The sequence below is a fragment of the Bos taurus genome, chromosome 1 (assembly GCF_002263795.3).
Source record: "Bos taurus isolate L1 Dominette 01449 registration number 42190680 breed Hereford chromosome 1, ARS-UCD2.0, whole genome shotgun sequence".
In the NCBI taxonomy this organism is placed as follows: Eukaryota; Metazoa; Chordata; class Mammalia; order Artiodactyla; family Bovidae; genus Bos; species Bos taurus.
This window is the reverse complement of record NC_037328.1, coordinates 35,000,584-35,011,533: the sequence shown is the minus strand read 5'-3', so window position 1 is coordinate 35,011,533 and position 10,950 is coordinate 35,000,584. Positions and strand designations below refer to the sequence as shown.

Genomic DNA, 10,950 nt, shown 5'->3' with positions numbered 1-10,950 from the left:
TCTCCTTAATTTTTAAACCCTTGTGTATTTTTAAAGAAAATGTAATCCACATGTTCCTTGTGCATTTACACTTAACTCATCAAATTCTTCTTGTGTAGGAGTGACTTGGAGACCAAAAGACGTTGGAAATTATTTTTTTTGCCTCTGAAGCTCTTTATTTTTATTTGGAAAGTAGCAGCATATTCTTTAGTATAGGTCATGTTAGATAACCAGGTATTCAGCTTTTCATGTATGTAGATAACATAATTTAGGATATCTATATTTGTCCTTACATCTTACTTTCCCTAATGCACCATTATATTAATTACCATTAGTATAATGGTAATTTTTATCTTCATCATTATCATCTGTTGAAGTACTATTACTTTATTAATTACTATTATCAATGTTGTTATAAATGTCATAATAACATTAATGGTATTGCAGAATATCTATATGTTCACAACATCTTCGTTTTCAAAGTGCCTTTATCTCACCTTTCCTTAAAGACTTGTGTGGAAAGAAACTCCCAAGCTTTGTAGTATACTCACCCATTTCGTCTCCTGATAAAATATCAGGCAGAGAGAATTTGCCAATTGCTTTACATCCTCCAAAAATCTTCTCAGTTTATCTGTCTTATTTCTACTTTCTTGACTGAGTGTGCTATTCGTCTCTCATAGCTATTTTTAACCTCTTCAAATCCTTGCATAACTGTCTTGACTTTATAATCTGAATTAAAAGTCATATCTGACATACCTTATTGTTGAGCTGGAAGATTCTGTCCTACTTATTCCATTTATGTATTCTTTATATCCATGGACACTGCATTCTTCTAATTTGCTTGTTCTCTAAATTTTATCCATCACAGATCTTTAAGTATGCTTCAATAATCTTGTGGATGTGTGCTCTGAAACTCAAGCGCATTTTAAGTTCCTTTAAAAGTAAGGCCTATGTCTTTTTCTTTCTTTCATATCTTCTTCCCATGCCTAGTTCTGATTGCTACAACTTTTAATCTTAGTAATATGACTGGTGGGTTGTTAATTTTTAAAGTATTATGTGGCATGTACTACTTGTTTTCTCCGTGAAAATAATATAGTAACTTACCAAATAAAAGTAGATTCTGATTCAGTCTCTTTTTAAAATCAGATTGTATGCTTATAACCTATTGTAAGACTTGATCCTTAAATTTTTTTTTTTTATTTAACTAGAGTCTTGAAAACATAATACACATGGAAAGAACAAGTAGTGAACAAGATCTTCATCAAAATTGCCAGTTCATTTGAAAAACAGATGCTGATGGACCACAAGTAGTAGAGCCTTGCTTAGGCTTTGTGCTAGAGGCTGACAATGAAGAAAGACAACCTCTTCTCTCAGACAACTATTTTGGGAATCATGAATGCATATAATTTTAATACTGTGTGCAGAGAGATAAGACAAAGATCAAAGAGTAGAGGCAGGCATCTCTGTGTAGTTTCAGAAAAACACTTTTGGAGTAATCTCAAAGTTAAATGGAGAGGGCAATGGCACCCCACTCTAGTACTCTTGCCTGGAAAATCCCGTGGAAGGAGGAGCCTGGTAGGCTGCAGTCCCTGGGGTCGGGAAGAGTCGGACACGACTGAGCGACTTCACTTTCACTTTTCACTTTCATGCATTGGAGAAGGAAATGGCAACCCACTCCAATGTTCTTGCCTGGAGAATCCCAGGTACGGGGGAGCCTGGTGGGCTGCCGTCTATGGGATCACACAGAGTCAGACATGACTGAAGCGACTTAGCAGCAGCAGAAGCAGCAAAGTTAAATAGGGCTGTGCAAGCTAAAAATTATAACAGGCAATATAAAAGCCTCAATTTAATAGATATTTTACACAACACTTGTGTGGGTTACTGTTCCAAACATCTTACAGTTATGAAGTCATTCAATCCTCGTCACTATTCCATGGGTAAGCAGTGTTACTAGACTACTTTTACAAGTGAGAAACTTGAAATACATAACAGTTTAGTGAATGGCCCAAGGTCAACAGCAAGCACAGCCAGGACTTAAATATAGCTAGAGTGTGTCTCCAGAGTTCTTACAAGAGGCTTTTAATAGGAAATTTACAAACTCATGGAGAGCAATACACAGTCAGGGAAGAAAAAGTGGCTTGGCATTTCCTGAGGGCAAGTTATACCTGGGACAATGTCAAGAGATGGAGGAAGCTAAAGTAGTGAAAGCAAACAGTGGTACAGTGAAAAATGAGGGTTTTATCTTAAGTGGATCATTGTAATCTTTGGAATAACAGGGTTTTATCTCAATGTTAAAATGTTCTCTAGGATCATGGAGACTGGGATACAAGATGACTGGAGTGGAGGTGAAAAGACCTGGCAAAGGGAGTACCTGCAATAACACAAGTGAGAGAAACAGTGGAAATGTGGTTGGAGGGAAGCTGAAGTCATGTGAGTTATTCTAGGGGAGGACATACGAGGGATTGGTAATCCATTGATGTTGGACAAAAGAGAGAAACTTGTGTCTGGAATGGTTCCTCTGAATTTCTGATTAAGGCAACAGTGTATACAGAGGTGACTACTGAGATAGGGAAGAAAAGAAGAGAATTGAACATTAGAAAACACATCTGATAAAATGAAAAAGAAAGTAGAGCTCAAAATTGTATATTATCTATTGTCTTTAAAAAAAATATATGTAATATGCACAGAAAAGCTCTGATGAAAACAAGAACAAATATTATTGTGATTAGTCAGATCAGATCAGATCAGATCAGTCACTCAGTCGTGTCCGACTCTTTGCGACCCCATGAATCGCAGCATGCCAGGCCTTCCTGTCCATCACCAACTCCCGGAGTTCACTCAGACTCATGTCCATCGAGTCAGTGATGCCATCCAGCCATCTCATCCTCTGTCGTCCCCTTCTCCTCTTGCCCCCAATCCCTCCCAGCATCAGAGTCTTTTCCAATGAGTCAACTCTTTGCATGAGGTGACCAAAATACTGGAGTTTCAGCTTTAACATCATTCCTTCCAAAGAAATCCCAGGGCTGATCTCCTTTAGAATGGACTGGTTGGATCTCTGTGCAGTTCAAGGGACTCTCAAGAGTCTTCTCCAACACCACAGTTCAAAAGCATCAATTCTTCGGTGCTCAGCCTTCTTCACAGTCCAACTCTCACATCCATACATGACCACTGGAAAAACCACAGCCTTGACTAGACGAACCTTTGTTGGCAAAGTAATGTCTTTGCTTTTGAATATGCTATCTAGGTTGGTCATAACTTTCCTTCCAAGGAGTAAGCGTCTTTTAATTTCATGGCTGCAGTCACCCTCTGCAGTGATTTTGGAGCCCCCCAAAATAAAGTCTGACACTGTTTCCACTGTTTCCCCATCTATTTCCCATGAAGTGATGGGACCAGATGCCATGATCTTCGTTTTCTGAATGTTGAGCTTTAAGCCAACTTTTTCACTCTCCTCTTTCACTTTCATCAAGAGGCTTTTTAGTTCCTCTTCACTTTCTGCCATAAGGGTGGTGTCATCTGCATATCTGAGGTTATTGATATTTCTCCTGGCAATCTTGATTCCAGCTTGTGTTTCTTCCAGTCCAGCGTTTCTCATGATGTACTCTGCATAGAAGTTAAATAAGCAGGGTGACAGTATACAGCCTTGACATACTCCTTTTCTTATTTGGAACCAGTCTGTTGTTCCATGTCCAGTTCTAACTGTTGCTTCCTGACCTGCATACAAATTTCTCAAGAGGCAGATCAGGTGGTCTGGTATTCCCATCTCTTTCAGAATTTTCCACAGTTTATTGTGATCCACACAGTCAAAGGCTTTGGCATAGTCAATAAAGCAGAAATAGATGTTTTTCTGGAACTCTCTTGCTTTTTCCATGATCCAGCGGATGTTGGCAGTTTGAACTCTGGTTCCTCTGCCTTTTCTTAAACCAGCTTGAACATCAGGAAGTTCACGGTTCACATATTGCTGAAGCCTGACTTGGAGAATTTTGAGCATGACTTTACTAGTGTGTGAGATGAGTGCAATTGTGCAGTAGTTTGAGCACTCTTTGGCATTGCCTTTCTTTGGGATTGCAATGAAAACTGACCTTTTCCAGTCCTGTGTCCACTGCTGAGTTTTCCAAATTTGCTGGCATATTGAGTGCAGCACTTTCACAGCATCATCTTTCAGGATTTGGAATAGCTCAACTAGAGTTCTGTCACCTCCACTAGCTTTGTTCGTAGTGATGCTTTCTAAGGCCCACTTGACTTCACATTCCAGGATGTCTGGCTCTAGGTCAGTGATCACACCATCGTGATTATCTGGGTCATGAAGATCTTTTTTGTACAGTTCTTCTGTGTATTCTTGCCATCTTTTCTTAGTATCTTCTGCTTCTGTTAGGTCCATACCATTTCTGTCCTTTATGGAGCCCATCTTTGCATGAAATGTTCCTTTGGTATCTCTGATTTTCTTGAAGAGATCTCTAGTCTTCCCATTCTGTTGTTTTCCTCTATTTCTTTGCATTGATTGCTGAAGAAGGCGTTCTTATCTCTTCTTAAATTTTTCAGTAGAACTTTTGATTTTCCCCTATATTTTCTACATTTTCTTCAATGAACGTGAACTAAGTATATTCCATTAAACTAAAAATAAGTATTACTGGAACGTCTTTAAATGGTTATCTTATTTAAAGTTAACTTCTACGATCTTCATGAAAAGCAAAATAAAGCACTTAGTAAAAGTAGATTTATTAACTTTGGATCAAGAGTTCCCTTCTTGGAAAGCTACTTTAAAGTAATACATAAATTCTCATTGTTTATTTATAAATATATTGTTATATGGAAAAATTAGCATCAACAATGTAGTTGTTGAAAACAATTATAGCACAGACATGTGAATGAATGCTACACATTCACTAGAACAGTTACTTATAAAAATACTTAATCTTCAGGGAAAATACTACTGATATATGAAAATAGCAGGGTATGAGTTCTTTGATCTTATTCACATAGGATATCTCTGAGCAAAAGATTATACTTAATTTTTTTGACTTGCATTTTTCAAGATCTTTAAAATATACATATATATTTACTTATAAAATGTGATAATAAAACATAGAAATAAAGGCATTTAGTTCATAGTGTGAGCAGTATCACTGCTGTTTAATCATTTCAAAGGGCTTACATTGCATTATAAGTACCCAGGCAAAGAGGAGTGGACAAGTCACCTGTATTATGAGGCTGTCTGTGTCAGGGGAAGCAGCTAGTCAAAACCATGATTATAGACAAGAATAAGTATGAAAGGCCAATGATTAGATTGGAAGTATGTTTTTCAGGAGTATTTGAATAAGATAGGAGGGAGAATACGATAGGAGGGATAAAATTCTAGAATTTCAGATATTAAGAAGATAAAGGTATTTGTTGAGATGTTATATTCTTGGGATTTCTAAAAAACAATGTCCAGGGTCTATACATAGATAGTGGATTGATTTGTGTTTTAGGCAAGTACTACTTGTGCTGTTATATGTGTGGATACACTGACCAACTTTCGGATATGGTAGTGCTATGGAAATGCGAATCTTAAGGTAGCCATGTTTTTCCTTTGTCCCATGAAAAGGAATAGAATCTGGAAAATTTAATAATCTTTAATAACCTTTATCAGTTTTTGAAGAAAACATAAATATTTTAGGTTAATTTGACATAGCTAAAAATGCAAGGGTATTAAAATAATTGAAATGATGGTATCCACATGTAAATACATTTAACTGCATGTTAATAGGATGTTTATGCTATTTTTATACTAATTATGTATTGATATTTATTAAATGACTACTATAAGCAAGTGCTTTAAATGCATGATCTCATTTAATGGTCAGAAGAGATAAACTTATAGATAGATCAGAGACTGACTGAGACTAGTTGAATTGATTTTGTTATGCGGTCATCAAGAGACAGATTCATTAAAAAGCATAATATACATTTGGTAGATGTATATTCAGTTCAGTCGCTCAGTCATGTCTGACTCTTTGTGACCACATAAACTGCAGCATGCCAGGCCTCCCTGTCCATCACCAACTCCCGGAGTACACCTAAACCCATGTCCATTGAGTCGGTGATGCCATCTAACCATCTCATCCTCGGTCGTCCCCTTCTCCTTCTGCCTTCAAACTTTCCCAACATCAGGGTCTTTTCCAATGAGTCAGCTCTTCACATCAGGTGGCCAAAGTATTGGAGTTTCAGCTTCAACATCAGTCCTTCCAATGAACACCCAGGACTGATCTCCTTTAGGATGGACTGGTTGGATCTCCTTGCAGTCCAAGGGACTCTCAAGAGTCTTCTCCAAAACCACAGTTCAAAAGCATCAATTCTTCAGTGCTCAGCTTTCTTTATAGTCCAACACTCACAACTATACATGACTACTGGGAAAACCATAGCCTTGAGTAGATGGACCTTTGTGGACAAAATAATGTCTCCGCTTGTTAATATGCTGTCTAGGTTGGTCATAAGTTTCCTTCCAAGGAATAAACATCTTTTAATTTCATGGCTGCAATCACCATCTGCAGTGATTTTGGAGCCCCCCAAAATAAAGTCAGTGACTGTTTCCACTGTTTCCCCATCTATTTGCCATGAAGTAATGGGACCAGATGCCATGATCTTAGTTTTCTGAATGTTGAGCTTTAAGCCAACTTTTTCACTTTCCTCTTTCACTTTCATCAAGAGGCTCTTTAGTTCTTCTTCACTTTCTGCCATAAGGGTGGTGCCATCTGCATATCTGAAGTTAGTGATATTTCTCCCGGCAAGATGTATATTACATTATATCATATCAAGGCTGTGGCCCAATGTCATGTTCTTGCAGCACAGTGTTGGAATCAAGATTCAAATAAGATTTAGTTTGAGCCTCTATGTCCACACTGTTTTAGAAATTTCTAGAAAATAATATAGCACTTATCATCCTTTAGAGACACTCCAGAATCTGCGATCTTATTGACTGTTCTTTTCTTTTCTATATAACTGTTAAATACCTCTCATAGTGCTTCCATAGTTTTTTTGAAGACATTTCTTGAAGTCATACTTTTTATATATGTTGAATGATTTTATAAATATATAATATTTTATATATTTATAATATTTATTATAAATAATAATATTATATATTTATAATATTCATTTTATAAATATAAAACTGCTGATTTATTTTATAAACATAAAACTGTTGATGATTTATTTCATAAATATATAATTGACATATGACGTGATATTAGTTTCAGGTGTACAACATAGTGATTTGATGTTTGTATATATTGAGAAATAATCACTACAGTAATTCTGGGAAACACCCATTACAGCTTCAGAAATTTTTCTTATGATAAGAACTTTTAAGATCTACTGTCTTAGCAACTTTCAAATATGCAATACAGTATTATTAACTAATCACCATGCTGTATGCTACATCCCCATGACTTCTTTCATAATGGAAGTTTGTACCTTTTTACTCCTTTTATCCACTTGAAACCACCACTCTGTTCTCTGTATCTGCAAGCTTTTCTCTTTACTTTTTATTTTAGATTCCACATGTAAGTGAGACCATACAGTATTTGACTTTTTTGTTTGTTTGTTTTTTGAATTACATCACTTAGTATAATGCACTTAAGGTGCACCTCAGTTTGGTTCAGATCAGTCGCTCAGTCGAGTCTGACTCTTTGCGACCTCATGAATTACAGCACTCCAGGCCTCCCTGTCCATCACCAACTCCCGGAGTTCACTCAAACTCACGTCCATCGAGTCGGTGATGCCATCCAGCCATCTCCTCCTCTGTTGTCCCCTTCTCCTCCTGCCCCCAATCCCTCCCAGCATCAGGGTCTTCCCAATGAGTCAACTCTTCGCATGAGGTGGCCCAAGTACTGGAGTTTCAGCTTTAGCATCAGTCCTTCCAAAGAAATCCCAGGCTGATCTCCTTTAGAATGGACTTGTTGGATCTCCTTGCAGTCCAAGGGACTCTCAAGGGTCTTCTCCAACACCACAGTTCAAAAGCATCAATTCTTAGCTACTCAGCTTTATGTTGTCACAAATGGAAAGGTTTTGTTCTTTTTTGGCTGAATATTCCAGTGTATACAAATGTACACCACATCTTCTTTATCCATTCATTCACCAATGCACAATTAGGTCTTAAATGTATCTTGGTTGTTGTGCATAATGCTTCAGTGAATATAGGGGTGCATATATCATTTTAAGTTAGTATTTCTGCTTTCTTTGGTAAATACTCAGAAGTGGAATTGCTAGATCATTTGGTAGTTATATGTATGCATGCTCAGTTGCATCTGACTCTTGGAAACCCCATGGACTGTAGCCCACCAGGCTCCTCAGTTCATGGAATTTTCCAGGTAAGAATATTGGAGTGGGTTTCCATTTCCCACTCCAGGAGATCTTCCTGATCCAGGGATCAAACTCATATGTCTCCTACATTCGCAGGCAGATTCTTTACAATTATGCCACTTTTCGGGAAGCCCCTATGGTATCTCTAGTTTTAATTTTTTTGAGAAGCTTACATGGTATAGAGTGGCTGCACCAATTTATATTCCCACCAACAATGCACAAGGGTTCATTTTTCTCCATATCCTCACTAGCATTTTTTACCTTATCTTTTTGATAGTAGTATTCTAACACGTATGAGGTGATATTGTGGGTGAAAATCAGAGAGATTAATGATGCATCCAAGCAAGGTAGCATTTTGAATGTGGATTTTAACCCAGATATGCCTGGTGTCAATAGTAATGATCCTTTTCTACTCATATACTTGCTTCCTTTATTTTAAACATAGGATTACTAGACTTCAGAGATGAAAGAACAGTTGAGATTACTTATTTCAATTAGTTCAATTCATATTTTAGGGGACTATTGTCTAGAAGAGTTGAACTACTTACTTAAGGTCATGTAATGAACTATTAATTCTAGGTACCACCATGAATTGTGGTTGCTTTCTTTCCATATTTCAGGAACTAACAAGTTGGCCTAAAACCCTTACTGGGTTTAAATTGGAAGAAAAAAAAAATGACTCCTACAATTTCCTTTTCCTCAGCAAGATGGTGTAGTATGACTTGATTATTTACATCACACACTTTTTGGATCGGCTTCTAGTTCTTCCATTGCTTGAGTTTCTCTCTGTTAAGAAAAATATATAATGAAAAAAAATTATAATAGAAATTGGATCTTCTTAGGGCTACCAACATGGTAGACTTTGCTATTGATGTATTTCCTTTATTCTGATGATATCCTCATGCTTTGAGAGAAAAAAAAAAAACCAACATTGTTCAACAACTGAAACAACTTCAGGCATCAACCAATCATGAACCAATTGTGAAGATGTTTGAAGATCCAGACACTACAAGGCAAATGCAATAAACCAGGGATGGTTGGATATAGTTTTACTACATGGTAGATAAGCCTGGCTTTAGATAGGAATATTTAGATACATGCTGTTGCTGCTGCTGCTAAGTCACTTCAGTCATGTCCAGCTCTGTGCGACCCTATAGACGGCAGCCCACCAGGCTCCCCCATCCCTGGGATTCTCCAGGCAAGAACACTGGAGTGGGTTGCCATTTCCTTCTCCAATGCATGAAAGTGAAAAGTCAAAGTGAAGCCGCTCAGTTGTGTCCGACTCTTAGTGACCCCATGGACTGCAGCCCACCAGGCTCCTCTGTCCTTGGGATTTTCCAGGCAAGAGTACTAGACTGGGGTGCCATAAATACTAAGTATGCAAAATTCCAATATGAATGTGGAATTTACTCTGGAGCAACAGAATATCTTTACTTCTTTAGAGGGTTGGTTCCAGCAATGAATAGAAATGCTTTGAGTTCACTCTGGGGACAACTGACCTCAGAAATTTTAATACAGAATTGGAATGCAGTCATGGAAGACTGCATGGCTAAAAGATAGATAATAATTCTGTGAATTCTCCACTTCAATCTCTTCAGCAGTGAATATGGTTCACTCATTGGTCTCTGTTTTCTTCTATCACCCCAAAGCACAATAACATTAAGGATCAATTCCTTTACCAGCCACAGTATCTTAGTGCAGTTCCAATGATGCGCCCACATATTCTCTACTATTTAACCACAGCAGTCATAACAAACAAAGATGTTCGAAAACACGGGCAAGTGCTAAAAGATCTGGTCAAATTTATTCAGTAGGAACCTTGCACATATTTATATAAAGACCCAATTTTAGAATTTGTTAAATGCTTATATGTTAACTTCCATGGGGCTCACATAAAGCTGAAGAAATGTGGATCAATGCAAGTGAATGACTTCTTCTTGGTGGCTTATCTTGAGGATTTCACTGAAGATACCTATTTCCGTATTTGAGACTTGTGTCACATCCATCAGTGTATCAGCATTAACATGTTGGCAGTTAAACTAAGCATGACTCCAGAATAAGTTCAAAAGTAGATTATAAATTTGGTTACAAATGCAAGACTGAGTATCAAGACTGATTCTAAATTAGGTCATGAGGTTATGAGTAACAATACCATCTCACAAGTGATGAAACCATGCAAGTGATTGAAAAGACCAAAAGCCTTTTATTTAAGAAGCCAAATACTGACCATGAATACTGAGAAGAAATTTAATCAGAATAGTAAGTAAGTAGAGGCTCCTAATTGTAACTCAGGATCCTGCCTTCTACTAAAGAGCTATATAGAAAAAAAATGAAAAAAAAAACTATAAAAGAAGGTGAAATATTAAAACTATCATATAAAGGTAAAACATTTTAGAACAATTAGCATATTGACTATACATTTTGGAGAATTTGAATAAAATTGACTGTTTCATTAAAAAGTAAAATAAGAAGTAGATCCCTGAATTGGGGAGATGAATTACAAAAAGATGTACCACTTGGACAAATGATTTTGTGCAAGTAAAACTGCACCGCTGCATCACTGTCAGGTTATCAGGGTTCAAAAATTCTAAGTGGACTTTTAAATCCCCTTGTCCACTTCTACTGGACACA

The 10,950-nt window shown here is 37.1% G+C and overlaps 1 pseudogene; it reads left to right on the top strand.

The window, feature by feature from the left end:
- The first annotated feature begins 9,026 nt into the window (after positions 1-9,026).
- LOC100138273 (eukaryotic translation initiation factor 3 subunit E-like) lies at positions 9,027-10,652 on the top strand (annotated as a pseudogene).
- The last annotated feature ends 298 nt before the right edge of the window (positions 10,653-10,950 follow it).